This window comes from Artibeus jamaicensis, unplaced genomic scaffold (genome assembly GCF_021234435.1).
Source record: "Artibeus jamaicensis isolate MK-2021 breed Jamaican fruit bat unplaced genomic scaffold, CSHL_Jam_final contig_851, whole genome shotgun sequence".
Lineage (NCBI taxonomy): Eukaryota > Metazoa > Chordata > Mammalia > Chiroptera > Phyllostomidae > Artibeus > Artibeus jamaicensis.
This window is the reverse complement of record NW_026521986.1, coordinates 11785264-11803666: the sequence shown is the minus strand read 5'-3', so window position 1 is coordinate 11803666 and position 18403 is coordinate 11785264. Positions and strand designations below refer to the sequence as shown.

Below are 18403 nucleotides of genomic sequence, written 5' to 3'. Positions count from 1 at the left end.
TCATTTTTTTCCTACCTTTTTATAGCCACAGGGAAGAGAAACCTTTTAAATGTAGTATAAGAATAAATTGTCACCAAAATAGAAGCTGGTGCCCACTAATTACAGTGCTATCCCACCAGCGTTTATAAAATCATCATCACCATTGTATAAAGAGAGGAGAATGTAATTTACCCTTAAGCTAGGACAATGAGCAGCTTTTTAAAAACTCAGCACCATAACAGTAACTATCTGATGACCGTTAAATACACCAATTCTTCTCTCTCAGCAAGTGCTGGCTGAGTGGTTCCCGGAGCAGGACAGGTAACAGTGGATTAAGAGAGAAATGTCAGAGGGAAAAAAGTTACTTTGATACACATTTAATGGATGTACATCATTAGCAAGCATTTTTTAAGGATCTGGTGTGGTTCTAGATACTTTGGAGGATTCTTTTTTTAAAATATATTTTATTGATTATGCTATTACAGTTGTCTCATTTTCCCCCCTTCATGCCCCTCCACCCTGCATACCCCCTCCCACCCACATTCCCCCACTTCAGTTCAAGTCCATGGGTCGTACATATAAGTTCTTTGGCTTCTACATTTCCTATACTATTCTTACCCTCCCCCTTTCTATTTTCTACCTACCATCTATGCTACTTATTCTCTGTACCTTTTCCCCCTCTCTCCTCCTCCCACTCCCCTGCTGATAACTCTCCATGTGATCTCCATTTCTGTGGTTCTGTTCCTGTTCTAGTTGTTTGTTTTTATTTTTGTTTTAGGTGTGGTTGTTAATGTTTGTGAGTTTGCTGTCATTTTACTCTATATGTTTTTTATCTTCTTTTTCTAAGTCCCTTTTGCATTCATATAATAAGAGCTTGGTGATGATGAATTCCTTTAACTTGACCTTATCTGAGAAGCACTTTATCTGCCCTTCCATTCTAAATGGAAGCTTTGCTGGATAGAGCAATCTTGGATGTAGGTCATTGCCTTTGATGACTTGGAATACTTCTTTCCAGCCCCTTCTTGCCTCTAAGGTCTCTTTTGAGAAATCTGCTGACAGTCTGATGGGAACTCCTTTGTAGGTGACTGTCTCCTTTTTTCTTACTGCTTTTAAGATTCTCTCCTTATCTTTCATCTTGGCTAATGTAATTATGATGTGCCTTGGTGTGTTCCTCCTTGGGTCCAACTTCTCTGGGACTCTCTGAGCTCCCTGGATTCCTGGAAGTTTATTTCCTTTGCTAGATTGGGGAAGTTCTTTATTATTTGTTCAAATAACTTTTCTACTTGTTGCTCTTCCTCTTCTCCTTCTGCTACCCCTATAAATTCCAATGATGGAACATTTAAAGATGTCTTGGAGGTTCCTAAGCTTCTCTTCATTTTTTTGAATTCTTGTTTCTTTATTCTGTTCTGGTTGGATATTTCTTTCTTCCTTCTGGTCCACACCAATGATTTGAGTCCCAGTTTCCTTCCCATCACTATTGATTCCCTGTACATTTTTCTTTATTTCACTTAGCATAGTCTTCATTTTTTCATCTAATTTGCAACCAAATTCAACCAATTCTGTGAGCATCCTGATTACCGGTGTTTTGAACTGTGCATCTGATAGGTTGGCTATCTCTTCATCGCTCAGTTGTATTTTTTCTGGAGCTTTGATCTGTTCTTTTGTTTGGGCCTTTTTTTTTGTCTTTATGTGCCTGTTATTTAGTGAGGGGCAGAGCCCTAGGTGTTTACTGGGGTGGGGCAACCCATTGTGATACTGTTTGTGGGGGAAGGGTCTGAGAGGAAACAATGAAGCTTGCTCCACTCTCTGCCGGATTTCAGTCACTTCCCCTGCTTCCCACAAGCAAATTGGGTCCTTCTGGTGCTGATTCCTGTGTGGGTGGGTTTGTGTACATTGTAGGACCCTGCTGGTCTCTCCAACAAACTCTCCTGTGAGGTTGGGAGTTTCTCCTGCTGCCTCAATCCCTACAGGTGTTTTCAATCAGTGGTTTGAGGCTTTATGTCCCCGAACTGGGATGCTGGGTTGCCCAGTCTGTCTCACTCTCCATTTGATCCTCCCGGTTTATGTGCATGCAAATGTGGGACTGCCCAGTCCACAATCCACAGCCTCGCCAGTCTGCCAGCCGCCACCTTGCCATGTGTTCTCTCTGCCTGGCTGCCTGTCTGTGCCCCCTCTTACTGGTCTGGATGAATGTGTCTTCTTTAACTCCTTGGTTGTCGGACTTCCATACAGTTCAATTTCCATTGCTACTGGTTGTTTTTTGTTTTTAAATTGTTGTTGTCCTTCTTTTGGTTGTGCGAGGATGCACAGCGTGTCTACCTATGCCTCCATCTTGGCTGGAAGTCCCTGGAGGATTCTTTTTTTAATGTAAAATACATAATCTAAGAATATAATTTGAGTCCTTAAGGTACATAGGGCATGGGTACTTGAGGTTATTTCTGGCATGAAAGTTTACCATGGGTCCCAAGGTCCTACGAGGGAACGTAGTGAAATGTGTTCAGGGCTGATTCTACATGCTGGAGGAACCCAAGTGGGGACAAAGCCAACATGTGATGGGCTCTTAAAAAGTACCAGGAAAAGGCATCAAGTCGGAGAATTCATGTGGAGTCAAGGACTTTGACTGGCCTTGTGCCCTTTCTCACTGTCCAGTGGAGGACAAGCTCAAGGAGAAAGACGAGGATGTGAACTCTGAGAGTTACCAGAGATTTATTTCTCTCTCAGCTTTGGAGGTTAAGATATTGCCCAGAAAAGTCAACTCCTACAAAGAGGAGTGGAAACTCAGAGTTGTTTCAAAGGTCCCACCAGGGCACTGTGACTGGCCACTGACCAGAGAGAGGATGGAGAAATTCAGCAATGGGAGAGACTCAAATGCATCAGGTCCGCTGTCAGATGCAGAGAACAGAGTTTAAGGGAAGGAGTTGAGGAGCCATATTCCTGAACTCAGTCCTCACAGTGATGGAATCTGTACAAAGACTGCACTTCCTGAGCCACAGATGAGTCAACCAGAATGGGAGCTGGGTTACTGAAGACCTGTGGGAACGCTCTTTAACTGGGTGTCCTTCCCTGCCTGTGCTGCCTCTGTCACCAACTAACCAAGTGAGAGAACAGCCCCAGAAAGTCCAGGTGAAGGTGCTAATCAGTAATACAGACTGAGAATGTACCCAAGCCTCTGCATGTCTGCTCATGACACAAATAGAGAACAACGGGGTCTTTGCCCTCACAGAACTTACTGTCTGTACACAACAGTAAATGGCAAAGCCATGTTCAAATATAGTTTATTATGTCTTGACTGCACATCGTACACAGAAAAGAGTTAGGATGATAAAACCCACCTCTCCTCACATGAAGGAAAGATAGTGGGGGTCAAGTCCATGCTTATGCACGAAAGTTGGAGACAGACATGCCTGTAGCCCACTGCAAAGAACCTTAAAACCATGTGTCTAGCTCTCCCCTATCCCCAGGGTCAAGACCCAGCCTGCTAAAGGCCAGCAGAAAATTCTCAGGCCAGTTCTGGAAAGGGGCAAATCCAAATGTGAGTTCAGATGCTGGCTGCATGCTGGCTAATGTTATTAATGGTGCTTTCCCACAGGTATGTGTTTTGAGAAGCCCTGCTTTAATTCTGTAACAGACTTCTGTCATTGTTTCCGGTGAGGCTTTTGAAGTGCCCTTTTCACTTACAACAATCATAATCAACTCCTTCCCTTAAACCTACCCAGACCTCTAAAAAGGGAGGGAACAGCATGGCTCCCCAGGGTGCGGAATGAGACCGCTGCCATCACCAGCTCACAGCTGGTGAGCATCCTGTGTCAATTCCACTCAACTACCTATGGTTTTTGTAGAAAAAGATGCCAGTCATTCACACCCAGGGCTTAGGTAAGCAACCACTAATTAAAGTGATTATAAAGCCCTTTTCAACTATAGGGACTTGATGTATAAAAGCTGAAACAGTAATAGTGGTATAGTTTGTTTTCCGCCTACAAAAGATCTTGCCTAGCAGTCAGGCTACTTGTGAATGTGATTTGCTTTTCAAGACTGTTGGTGCCCATGAGGCTTCTCTCCACCTTGTACAAAGCCATGCCCACTCCAGGGGAAGCCACTTGCCTGGAGGTGAGATGTCACTGGTGAATGGTCACGGGCCAATTCTACCCAGAAACGTCAGAACCTTTTGAACTTGGAATTGGTAACAGAATTTCTAATCTGCACTTTGGAATGACTTGGTGGCATTTACAACATTAAATGGTTTCCTAAACAAGTCTCGTCAAATTGAAATACCTGAGAGTCAAATGAGAAAAAAGTCCTGACCACTTTTTATGTGATATTTAAATTGATTTAAATATCTAAGTGTAGACACAGAATACAAAGTGATGGGGAAAAAATACACCAGAGAATTGTGAAGTACTTTCAGACTGAATGGTAAAGATTTAAGTGTTCTGGGTTCTAGTACTTATTCCAATTCAATATTTTTATAGTCTTTGCTGCCCTGTTTTCTCCTTGCCATGGATTTTGCTAGCTCCTATTGCCGAATGAATAAGAGAAAACAAACTAACAGACAAACTTTTGGAGCTTCACTGAAACCATATCAATATCTTTGTTTTCTTATATTTTAATCCTCAGTGTCAATAGGATTTCTTTACCTTTGTTTTCTTCTTGTCAAACAAACTCAAGTCAAAATAACCCTGCTTCCTGCATGGAACAAGTTTTCACCACAAAAGTTAAATTAATAGTGACTCAGAGGGACCTTGCTCTCTGCCTTTCCCTGGTGTCTCTGCTGACGCTGCCTCACGCTCGTCAGCCTCCAGCCTGCTCTTCTCCTTGAGACTGAGCACTGTGCCTTCAATTAAGTTGCAAAGTCCTGATGGAGAGATATTTGAAGCTGACGTTGAAATTGCCGAGCAACCTGTGACTGTCAAGACCATGTTAGAAGATTTGGAGATGTATGGTAAAGGTGATGATAACCCAGTTCCTCTATCCAATGGAGTGCAGAGATATTAACCAAGGTCATCCCGTGGTGCACCCACCCCTCCAGTGGTGACCCTCCTACTCCTGAGGATGAGGAGACCAAAGAAAAATGAACTAAAGATATCCCTGTATGGGACCAAGAATTCCTGAAAGCTGACCAAGGAACACTTTTTGAACTTACTCTGGCTGCAAACTATCTAGACATCAAAGGTTTGTTTGATGCTACATGCAAGACTGTTGCCAATATGATCAAGGGGAAAACTCCTAACTTACAACACCTTCAACATCAAAACCAACTTTACTGAAGAAGAGGAAGCCCAGGTAGGCAAAGAGAACCAGTGGTGCGAAGAGAAGTGAAACATTGTGCCTGACACTGTAATGCTGTAAGGGTTCTTCCAAATACTAGTTGCACTGCTCTGTTTATATGGTTAATATTAGACAAACAGTAGATAGATGCAGGAACAAATCAACTGTATTAGCAGAGTATTGTTCTCATTGTATGTGTTATTTGGGTACAGACTCCAAACCCATGGCTGAGTTTCTTCCAGTATGATCAAAAAGTTCCTTTTCTCTCTGCTCTGGATAAAATTGAATTGTGGGTCCTGGCTGGTGTGGCTCAGTGGGCTGAGCACCACCCTGCAAACCAAAGGGTTGCTGGTTTGATTCCCAGTCAGGGCACATGCCTGGGTCACGGACCAGGTCCCCAGTAGGGGGTGCTTGGGAGACAACTGCACAGTAATGTTTCTCTCCCTTTCTCCTTCCCCTCTTTCTAAAAATAAATAAACAAAATCTTTTTTAAAACCCTGAATTGTGGGTTCTCTATAGTAAGTAGCATTTTGGGCTTTCCCTCTTTTTGTAAAGTGATTTCTACCTAGTTTATTGTCCAGTTACCTGTAGTTTAGTGACTTTTTAAAAGTTGACATTATAAATACAACAACTGTCAAACATTTTCTGAAATAGAATAAAAAGTAGTGATTCATATGGACTGTGGATATCTCTAAACTGGCCAAGCAGAAGGTAGTTTATGCCAGGTGACTCAGCAAAGCCATACCAGTGACTGAATTATACAGGGTCACTGGTGGGGAGCAACAGAAGTTCTGCCTGGCTACTTATGAGGCAAAGGAATGTGTTGGAAGGACATGAAAGAACAGAGAATTGACAGAAACGTTAGACATTCAGGCAGCAGCTGAGGGTGGCTGCCTTTGGGGTTATGCAGCTGAGCTGTGGCAGCAGCGTGAGCACACTGAACTCCAGGATGCTTCCCTCACTGTCATTGACACTCCTGCCCTGAAACCTGTCTCATGCATTCCTCAGTTTCTGCATCACTTCCTCTTGATCTGAAGCCCAGAATGAGAGGGCTGATTGGCCACGTGTATTCCACCTTCTTTCCAGGGGCCAGGAAGATGGAATATCCAGCCATTTCAGCTTCTATGCTAGAAGAACTCTCCCTCGAAGAAAAAAAAAAACAGGTCAAGACCCATTGTAGTGAAGTACCCCTTTCTATCAGAGAGGACATGAATACAATTTCTACCACAGGAAGCAGTGGGCTTCCTTACTGTACTCATAATATCCATTTCTATGATGCCACTGGAAAGGTATCTCTGCAGAGGTCTTGCTCAATTTTACACTTGCATTCTGGTTTTCAATAGGAGGTGAAAACATATCCTTATACACAGTATCTGGCAGGCCCTTGGCATTTGATGATTCCATAAATTTGTCTTCTAAGAGTGTAAACTTTACGTTCAGTGCATCCTAGTAGTGTTAATACAGACTGTACTGAAGGAAGGATTTTACGAAACAGTCTATGGAAGGCCTCCAGCACAAATGTGTACGTGGACGACTGGAATTCTGAGACTAGCGAGGAAACCCATCTTGACACCCAGCAGTTGCTCCTTAGTTCGTAGCGTCTGAGAATTCGGGGGGCCTCTAAAGTTTCAGTGTGCTCCTTACCAATGTCCATGAGCTACTGCAATCCAAGATAAAAAAATTAAACTATTTTTAATACATGAGGGAAGCATATTAAATGGCACATTCCAGCTTCATTTTCTGTGCCTGGAGATGTAATTAATGGTTATGTCTGTGCACAAAGAACCAGAGAAAATGGAGATGCTGCTGTAGGGTTAACTCTGAAGCCTCAATACCGTGGAAGTATTAGAATACTGTGCCAGGTGACTCTAGAACAACCACGCGTGGCCTTCGGGGAAGGCAGTTGTTAATACCATTTCTAATCAATGGTGCATTGGCCACCACATATGAAGACAGAGGTATGGGCAAACAGAGACAACAGGACAGAAGACTTTGTGAATGTGGAGTGTGTGTGTGGGAACATGTGACACCTATCCTCTGGAAATGGCCAACACACTCAAAGGGAACTGGTTGTGGCAGGAATCACCAGAGAGTGTCAATATGTAGGCACAGGTGATGATGGAAGGGGAATTATGACAGCAATCTAAATGTTAAACTCCAGAGGGTTGATGCAGTGGTTAGGAAAGCAGAGGAATGATCTAGGCAAGAGAAGAGCAGCTACTAGGGAATGCCAAATGGGCTTTGTTCTGAACGACAACTTCAGCCAACTGAAAGAGGTTGCCTAGAACTCTGTGTTGAGAAAGATGCTATGTCTATGTTGGGAAAGAGTAATAGAACCTTTGAGTAAGAGTAATGGAGAAAGCCAGTCCCATGAAGTCTAGACCATAGGATTACCTATAAGTATAAAAAGACAGATTTAACATACATGTAAAAGATGTTTTCTAGAAAGCAGCAATATGGTTTGGCCGCCAATCCTGCTAGTGTTCTTCCCTTTAACAGGCAAGCTTGGCTCATGTCAGAAGGTAGTCAGAGAAAGTAGTGGGGCCACCAAATTTAGGGACTTGGCTGATGGCAAAAGAACTGGCAGTCTCAGTCATGTGCATCCAATCAGACCCTGTGGCTCCCCGGCACGCAGCATCTTCCCACCCTCTGAATGGAGGAAACACTTAGAAAAGGCATATGCGTAAGGCATAGGTTTTCAAGAGAAGAGGGTTACTGTAAGCCAGGGCACAGCAGCGAAGTCTGGGAGAGGGACAGTCTAGTGAATGCTCTGAAGGAGAGAGCCAGGAAGTACAATAGTAATAGACTTCACTGTTCAGCATGGTCAGCCTTGACGAATTTTCCTGCTGCGGCCTCCATCGTTCCTCTTAGGGTCCCCTTTTTCGTGTTTAGTGAAGGGTACCTCATGGAAAATTCTGGACTCCTTCAGTCCCTTAATTCTAAGATAGAAGCCAGGTAACTACAGTATGTCTCAAAATCTATAAAACAAAACAGCAGATCAGAAAGGACAGAAACACTGAAAGGATGAGAAATACTGAAGAGCAAGGTAAGGTAGGAAAAGGGTACAGGAGAGAAATACTCCCAGAGACCTTGAAATTCTGAGATGAAAGACACGCGACCAATGTGAGAGCTGCAAAGACATCTTGAAGGTGATGCAAGAACCGATAACTGGAGCTGCCACTGCTGCCTGAAGATGAACCTGTTGTTTCTGCCACCACATCCCCTTAGACTCCCAGGTTCCTTCTTCTCAGAGGAAGTCATCCCAGTGCACGGAAAGTCAGTCACATTTTCAATAATCGCCATAACAATACGGCTTTGAAAACAAACCATAGGGATTTAAATGCCAAGTAGAGCAGGCTTCCTTCAGTCCAGTGCCAAACACCTTTCCACTAAAGCTATGAGACTAAGATCAATGAAACCAAGTCTTTGGCCTAAAAGAGTTTGTCAGAAGCTGACGGGGCAGGTTGCAACTGACAGAGAAAAGACTACAAACAAAACATGTCCGGCTTCCAAACCTGTGATCGCAGATGTGATATGAAGCTCAGGGACCATGGTTACACAATCATAGTCAAGTAGGAAAAAAAAGTGTTAATGTAGCTGCAAAATGATCGACACATGAAAAAACATACAGAATATATACAAACTGAGAACTGGTTTCATTCTTAGAAACACTAGGACCAAATACAGTGCCTGGCACTAATCAGGTGCTTAAAGTGATGGAAGAAACAAATGAAGCCAATAGTTCCCGCAGCAGAGTTGCAGTATAGCTGTGCAAAAAGCTCCATGGGTGACAGATGAGAGAATGACTAATCCTGAGGACTGCCTAGGATTTTACTGTACATTTAGAAAACTTATCTTTATAATTACAACCCAAATTTCCATGGAGCCCAGCCCAATGGTGGGCCCCTGGTAAGGACCAAAATCAATGTAATCATATCAAATTTATAAAACAAATTTACTTTTTTTTTTTTTAGCTAAGAGCTTCATTTTCTTTAAAAAGATTTTATTATTTTTAGAGAGAGGAAGGGAGGAAGAGAAGGAAAGAAACATCGATGTGTGGTTGCTTCTCATACACCCCTGCTGGGTATGGAGAGGTGTAACCCAGGGCTGGGCCCTGACTGGGAATCGAATGGGCAACCCTTTGGTTTTCAGGCTGGTGCTTAATCCACTGAGCCACACCAGCCAGGGCGGGTTTACTTTTCTTTAATGTTTATTTAAAAAGTAGAGATAAGAGTTGAAATAATGGAGAAACAGATGCTTCAACCCTTGTCACTCCAAATTTTCTTCTCTACTTAATTCACCAAAACTGTGCCATGAATTATTCAGCCTATCCTAATTACCTCCCCAGAGAGTGATCTTCAAGGCACAGTTAGTTGGTTGAGGCCCAAAGGCACACTCCAAGCAAACTCTGGGACGTGAGAAAGATACTAAAGTTTATTCACACACGAGGATTTCAGTCACGCTGCGAGAGAGGAGGGGATGAAATCACCTCACGGAGATTACTATTCAACCCAAAGGGGCACACGGAATGGCACAGTTAGAGGCTGCAGCTGGCAGCTTATCAGAAAATGTTTTTTTTAAACATAGAGCTCTAGCGTATAGTGTATTTAGATACATAGCATCTGAAGGATATTTAAATAACCAAATGGAAACAATAAGGTTCTTCCTAGAACAAAATGATGATTTCCTTAATGCTACAGACAGGGAAATTCCAGAGAGATGAGACTCCAGCAGGAGATCTCAAAGGAACCTCCAAGCTCGACCTGGTGAGATGATGCCAAAACCCACATTCAACCCAAACATCACTCTCTAGCAAGATTGGATTGAAAAAAAAAATTGAGAAGCCAGAAAATATGAGTGAGTTGGCAGGACCTGGGAATCTGGCCCAAGGGAACATAGTCTGTAGCAAAAGAAAACAAATAGGCAAAAGCTAGGTCTGAGTCAGGTGTGCGAGCACCGAACAAGGGTGCACAAGGGTGCAATGGAAAATGATGGTGATGGTCAAGTTTATGGAAGCAGAGAAGTTTGAGCTCTCTGCTCGAGACCTGAAGGGATCAGGAAAGTGGCTGCCCAAGAGTCCCTGAATGGGGACCAGAGTCCAATACTGAGAGCTGCCCCCAAAGGCTTTCCTGTCACTGTCCTCTCCCCTGCCTCCGCACATCGATCAGACAGCTTTTTCTGAGAACTCCATTTGTATGTCTGGCATGCACACCTAAGGTGCAACATCAGCTCTCTGGGGGCCTACTCTATGGCAACGGGAATAGACTGCAGGCTCACTTTCCAGGTAAATGACAGGAAAACAATCACTAAAAATTCCATCCATTTTGCATAAGGTAACAAGCCAGCTTGAGTCTGTGGAGGACCAGTGTGATGGATTCTTTGTCATCACTCCTGCCCTGTACTATAAGAAAAATATTTTTCCTGGCTGGTGTAGTTCAGTGGATAGAGCACGAGCCTGCAAACCAGACAATCGCGGTTTGATTCCCAGTCAGGGCACATGCCTGGGTTGCAGGCCGGTTCCCTGCAGGCCAGTTCCCAGCAGGGGAGGCACGAAAGGCAACCATACATTGATGTTTCTCCTCCTCTCTCCTTCCTTTCCCCTCTAAAGATAAATAAAAGTCTTAAAAAATACTTTAAAAAATATTTTTCCTTCATCCCCAGTTCTGGTTCTTGACACAGAGCTTCGAAAACCCTTAGGATTTCCTGGGTGGCAGGGGTGTCTTTTGTAATGGCATAATGAGCCCCTCTGGACTACACCTGAGTTTATGCCACCAAGGTGACATAAGGTGGGCCCTTAGTTTCAAGGGAAGGGGTGGCCACACCTGTGATTACAGGGTTAGCACTTTCAGCTCCAGCCTCTGAGGAAGTGAGGAGGGCCAGAGATTGAGTTGAACTACTGATGGCCAATGATTTAACCAACCAGGCCCAGGCCATGAAGCCGTGATAAGGAGGTCTGGGGGAGCTTCCTCGTTGGTGACCGTACCGGGAGGGTGGTGCAGCCCAACTCCAGGGGACAGAGGTTTCTGCTCTCAGGATCCTTCCAGCCCTCACCCCATTCCCCTCTTCATCTGGTTGTTCATTTGTGGTCTTTCCATTAAACTGCAATCCTACAGATTGCATGTTCCTGAATGTGGATAACTTGGGGATACTTTACCTGTGGCTGGTGTCTGAGGTGGGGGACTTAGTCCTTAACTTGTGGGATCTGCACTAACTGGAAGTAGTTAATGTCAGAATTTAGCTGAACTGTCGGATACCCAGTGGTTGCTGGAAAACCACAGTGGAGCCCCATTAAGAAGCAGCATTCACTTCCCCTCCCTTTGGATCTGAGCTGGTCTCATGACTGTAACTAAAAGAAGTCACCCTGCTTCTCTGTCCCTTCCAGGGCTAACATGGCGTGTGAGCAGATGCACACAGATATTTGCTGGGATTCAGACAGGCCTTCCGTACTTCCTACCAACAGAACCACATGTTTCTGAGGGTCCCTCAACTACCTACCATCCATCAATAAGCTGTAAACTTCACAGACTGCTCCAGCGCCGGCACTTGTGCTCATAATGCAATGTTTATTTAAGGCTCTTCATCAGAGTCTCCAAGTGCACATGGGTATTTAATGTTTTTAAACATCCAACAATTGGGCTTGACAGTGAAAAATCAGCATGATCGTGTGCTATCACATTGCTAGAAACACAATGAGATGTGTGCACAATGCTTAATAAAAGTGAATATTTATGGTGCATTTTGAGCAATTATTTAGGTTGAGAACAGATATGAAAGCAAAGACACAGTATAACTACTTATAAATTGTATTGATGGACATTGGCCAATAATAAACTTAAGTTTGATTAAACACATAAACTACATTTAGGAAATCAAGCTATTTTGTGCTAGACTGTCATAGTTTATAACATTTATTTTAGTCCTAATGACTCTAAGCCTTTAATCTTTCTCTACCCAGCCAATAAATACTCTGTAATGAGACACAATCATAAGCATATCAATAACTGTTTTTTAAGTCCTACTTGCATTTTTTTTAGACAGGTGAAATGGGAAACAGCTCCAATGTCCTTCAGTGGAAGGACATTTCCATGAGCTAAACCAGACTCCACTACATCCACACCATGGACTGCTACTCAGCAAGAAAAAGGAATGAGCTCTTGATTCATGCATGAATAAATCATGGGGCAATTGCACTGAGGGGGGAAAAAACTCTCCTAAAAGATTAAATACTACATGATTCCATTCTGGAAATGACCGATTATGGAAACTAAACAGAATCATAGTTGCCAAAGGTCAGACAGGGGAGGAAGGGGTGTGGCTATAAAAGGGGAACTCAGAGAGGAGCCTTGTGTTAATGGGACTGAACTGCACTTGACTATATCTATGTCAATACCCTGGTTATTACAGCTGGTTACAATATCACACCCGGCTGTGATAATGCACCATGGTTTTGTAATGTTACCATGGGCCGTATGGGGGAAATGAAGGATCTCTTTGCATTATTTCTTACAACTGCAAGTGAATCTACAATTACCTCAAAATCACAAGTTTAATTCTTTTTAAAAAGTCCTGGCTTAATTGTGTTCTGTGCTAGAATGCTGCTGAAACTCTAAGTGAATACTGCATTTTCATTACCTCACATTTTGAAATCATTAATATATTCTACTAGAAAATATTCTTGTTTCTCAAAGTCAAGAAACTCAGCTTAAGGATTACTTGTTTTCAAATCAGAGCTATCTTAAATCTCAAATTTTTTAAAGAAAAAATTAAATAAATATTAAAATGTATTTAGGCTGTACTTAGGTGACATAAATTTCATAATTTAAAAATGAAGATTTACTGTAGTAAACAAAATGTTCCTTTACATATTAATTTCATAGTAAAGGTAACAACTCATATTTCTTCTAGCAATACTGCTATTTCTACCCACCATTTTCAAGGTGGCTTAATATATTGGTGACTTTATAGCCAATGTATTCTTTTTTTCTATTTTTATCACCTTTCCTATCATTTTAATCTTAAATCACATTCTCAAGACCCTCACCAGGACAGGCTGTAAAGTTCACGGCAGTTTCTTTAAACAGGAAACCACAAAGGCAGGGAACATTTTAACATGATAATTTTAAGGCTGCTCTAACAAGACTTGGGGACTTCTTAGTAAACCTAAAAAAAATTAGCACTCCATTGAATGCATAGTCCACACATGCAGCCTCAGCCTCATGCCACCCCTGTCCCCAGCCGTGGGATGGACTGAAGCTGGTAGACAAGATGAGAAGTGATGGGGTGTGGAGTCAGGGGTAGGCGCTTGTATGGAGAAGTGCAGGGGGATGGACCATTTTGTACATTACACAGTCATTTAACAGACAAGCAAGCCAGCCGCAAGAGCTGTGTTTTCCTTGCTGATTCAGCTGCATCAGACCAGCCAGGACAAATGTTCTTCCGATCCAATCAGCCTCATGGACTTACCCGCATATAGCCACTTGGCTATAGTCAGTCATTTCCAACACCCTGATTTAAGATTGCCACATGCAAAAGAGAGAACTCATGTACTTTCTATTTCCTTAGTAAGAATTGCCCAAATAGTAGCCTCCCCCAAAGCATGGCGGCATTCAGGGCATCAGTTAACCGAATGCACACTGAGACGGAAGTGCTCACCATGCCACAGCACTATCCTGTGGGACAGAAAGTCGTCCTCAGGTCTCCTCTGTGGGAATGAGGACCACCCCTTTGCCACAGGCTCTGTGTGAGCAGGGGGAGCCCCCCCAGAAGGCACAGGGCAACTACCAGTAGACACAGCCAGTCTGACTGTGCACCTCCCTGTGCTCAGGAGCCCATGGTCAGAGCCAGATGTTCCTGTGGAAGCTCAGTCCACACCACCCCATGGGGATTTTCTCCCTCAGAGGATGGGGCTGCCAGCGGGCATGGCCACTTCCCTGAGCAGTGGTCACTGCCAGGAGGTCAGCCAACCCAACAGACAGCCCTTCTTCAGCACACCTGCCACAAACCTCTAGTAAATGCAGGCTAATGAGCATGTAAGGAAAATGAGGGCTTACGTCTCTTAAAGGGAAACTAAGAGGAAGAAAGATTCACACCACAAACCTCTTAGAAAAGTACTAGAGAAGTAGCTAGATCCTATCTGTTCACTATACATGTTCGGCAAAAGACTGCCTATTATACCTGAAAGGGAGATGGAGTGGGGGCCTGGGCTGCTGGCAAAGGTAAGGAGGAGGCCACCAGCACATGCTCAGCACCCAATGTAATACACCAAACAGGTGATTTAGCATTTTTACAGCACCATTGAGGAAGCGTCAGGCGCACAGGGATCACCCAACCGGTTTAGCATTGTCTGGAGAAGCTCTGTTCAGCCCCTGGTAAGTGGTTCAATCCCCTTTGATGCCACCCTTTGAAGCCAGGCAACCTTTGCCCAGGTGTTCTGAACGACTCAGCCTTGGGCGCCAACAAGGACTCCCCTGGAAGAATGTCTCAGAGGAAAGGCAGGAGTGCTTCCTGATTCTGTCACAAGCATTTGACGTCTCAAGGGAGTTGATATAATTTATATTTGTTGACTAGTAAGAAGAGAACATTGGAAAATGATTATCATTACAAATCTTTGGAAAATGTCAACAGGAGTCTCTCCACTAAAGAAGGCAGCCTCATTCTTGTCCCCAGTGCTGCCACCTTCTCTTTTCACATCATTTTGTCTGACTTTGGGCCTTTACTCAACATTGGATAAGGGTGTGGGGGTGGGGCGGTGGGATAAAAAGCTTTAGTGAGAATTCAGTCTTTAATTTCCAACATCTGCGTCACAGAACTCTTCCAGACACTTCTATGTAAACTGAAAAAGATTTCCTTCTATAGTGAAAGTTATTAAGGGAAGATAAACAATTTATAACTCAAAAATTACACAAAAGGAAATTACTTTGTATTTCTGTAGCTATAATAATAGCCAGTTACTGCAAATCCTTTTCTATTTCTATTTTTAAAGAATTCAGGTTTTTTCCCACCAGCAATGAATTGTTTAAAACCCAGGGAAACTGTTTACAGATTAAACTCTATTTCAAATGCCTTGGACACATTGATATTAGAAGCATCCTATGGTGATTCTTCTTGCACAGTTAAGAATCCCATTACAAAGCCCTCAATTTAAATAAAGATTTTCAGATAATAAGTCTTTACCTAGAATCACAGGCTCATTTGTTACTTTGCTTTCCTGTGTATTGAGTTCATTATTAAGGGGAAAAATATGTTGATTAAGCCTATCCTTGCCTGTCGTGGTTTGCTGCTAACTGTACAAGCAGGTTAAATTGATGAGATCCATGGGAGTTTATAAAACTAGAAATGCATTACAGACAGAGTGACATTTTTATAACTAATACGGAAAGCTCACAAGGAACACAAAACATAATACAGCAAAGGAGACTGTATTGACAAAGAGATTCAATGCCTGTTACTATTACTAGACAGCAAGTGGAAGAAGTCAGCCCCACGCCCAGGCTGCAGGAGGCCACAGAGCACACATCACGTGGCTTCCGTGCCAGGCCTCCGTCAGCACGTTAGCCTGCAGTTTGAGGCGGAATTTTAAGTGGATGCTATAGACTATGACTCTGTATATTCTGTCACTTATTGATCTTTTGGGGCCATTACAGTCATTACCCAAAGTAAGCAAGCTCTGGCCAATGTAGGGATAAAACCAGTCCTTGAAAAGACTAAGGACAAGGGACATCAATTATGGAGTCAAGAAGAGGGCATTTCCATTTCCATGTTTTTCATCTGAAGCTTTGGAATACTCTCAACATTTTGAGGAACATTTGTGTCTCTGTTAAAATATACCACCCTTGCTTTACATAAGGCGCTTGTGAAAAGTTTTGTGCAGGTCAAATTTTTGAAAACAGCATTGCCTGAAATTCAAAAGTGGGTCTGTTATTTTAAGGAATGCTCTTATTAATTTTTCAGTATTACAAATACTTTCTAATCTCAGAAACAAAAGGTGACTCCTACTTCACCTGACTCCAGGTCTGATTTTGCCACGCCAAGTTCCCAAAGTGCTTGTCACACTTTCGGTCTGATGCTACGTTATGCACGATTTCGGTCTGCGCTGGGTCTCCTCATTATAACACGCAGAAACTGAGGCGGGGACCATCTGAGAAGCAAGTGCTCTTAGAGAAATAAGAAGTAGCTTTGCCAGGCACAGTTTAAAACTGTATCTCATGATTTCTACTAAATGTGTTGAAACTTGTCATTTTTGCTGATGAATAGTTCTTCTTTCTTAATTCCTACACTTTAAGCTGTTGAATACTGAAATTTTAAACTAAGAAAAACTAAAATTAGTCCTGCAATGATAAACTGTAAGATCTAGAAGGAGATTTTGTTTATCACTTTGAAGATAAGAGATTTATAAGTGACTTGCCCTTAGTCCACATAACTAGAAAATGTTTGGCTTTTCATTTCATTCCATTTTTTCCCCTACATTTCAATGTTTACCTTAAACAAATGAAAGATTCTTAGGAGGTGTACACCGGGAAGAAAAAGATGAGCTGGAACCCTGAGCGCTGGCCTGATTAGGGTTCAGAACAGAGGATTGTACAGCTCACAACAAACATGGTGATGTCCTTGCATTTATTAAGCCATAGACCAAGATTCCCAGAGAATCTGTAACAAGGGGAAATCAATGTTACTAAAGAGAGGTGGTATTTAATGAAATTCAAGAAAGCTAAAAAGGAAACATAAATGACAACTGATGACTTCGGGAGCCTTCAGACAGCCTGGATTTTAATCTGGCTCCAAAACATACTCGTTGTGTGGCCTTGGGCAAGTAAATTTAATCTGAGTTCATTTTCCAACCCTAGAGACTCCTTATGAGCAGACTGGGCAAATATCCAGAATTCATGCCAACTATTATTACTATTATTATGGCTATAGATTAATGGATGAGACACCCAAGCCAGAGTCAAGGCAACTCTGGATTAAGAGATGGACTGGTTCTAGCTCTGCCAAAAGGTCATTCCAGTTTGGCTAGTGACTACCTGACTCAGGTGCTCCCGATCATAGAGTTTGACTAAGATGCCTAGAGAATCAAAAATGGTAATGAAGCAAAGAGATCCATTATAATGGACAGCATTGGCCCCACCCAGCCCTATGTAAGCAATGAGTCCACGATGTTGTTGATCTATTATCTTCCACACGATGAAGTAGAGGCTAGACAAGGGTTTCTCCACCTTGCCACTATTGACACTTTGGGATAGGTCATTTGTTGTTGTGGAGAGCTATCCTATGCACTGTAGAATGATTAGCAGCATCCCTGACCCCTGCCCATTAGATGCTGGTAACATCCTGCCCCAAGTTTTTGACAACCAAAAACATCTCCAGACATTGCAAAATGTCCCCTGTGGTGCTAGGGGCAAAATAGCTCCCAGTTAAGATATCTGCCCAGCCTACGGTGCGGTAGTGGGAATGCGTACTGGGAACATGAAGATGAAGATACAATCCCAGTTCTTGAAAAGTTCTCAGTAGTGTGAGAGTCTGACATGAGTATGTGTGACATTATGAGTGAGCAATGCAGCCCAGCAGACTCCAGGCACAGAGACCACAAACAAGGGCTGAGAACTAGATCCTCTTGAAGAGCAGTCAGAAACCCACTGGGGCTGCCCTGCTGTCCAACGCTTCCACGGCTGAGAAGGTGGTAATAAACTCCCACCACCTCCCCCTCCTCCTGGAAGGATGCCGTTAATAGGCCACATAGGGTGCCCATGTATGGCACTCGGTTGTTGTTCACTAATGGAGTCCAACTGCACATCCGTGTAGGTAAGCTGAGCCTGTAGATTATGCAACAACATGGTGTTCCTTGAGACTTGACAGTCCACCAGTGTAGACAGGTCTCCAGTGAGAGCTACCAGGGCCTTCTCCCTTGCCCCATTCCCATCCAGCCTGGCCAAATCACACAAGCCCTCAAGGTTGTGGAATAGAGCACTGTTTACCAATGGGTTGGCAGTACAGACGAGGCATGGGATAAGAAAAGTGTGGTTGTTTTGCCAGTTCTGATCTCACTGTGGGGAAATTAAAAAGCTGAGTCAGAATCTCTACGGTGCTGTCAAATTGACACTTCTCAGTAACAGTGAAGTTTTGGAGCTAGTGGTGGAGGTGGGGTGGTGGTGAGTCAGCCCTG

The 18403-nt window shown here is 43.2% G+C and overlaps 1 protein-coding gene and 1 pseudogene across 13 annotated transcripts in view; one reads left to right on the top strand and one right to left on the bottom strand.

The window, feature by feature from the left end:
* The window catches only part of RGS6 (regulator of G protein signaling 6), a 483104-nt gene that overhangs the window by 291008 nt on the left and 173693 nt on the right, over positions 1-18403 (bottom strand). The gene's annotated exons all lie outside the window — the stretch shown is intronic.
* Positions 3825-5295, top strand: LOC119035475 (S-phase kinase-associated protein 1-like; annotated as a pseudogene).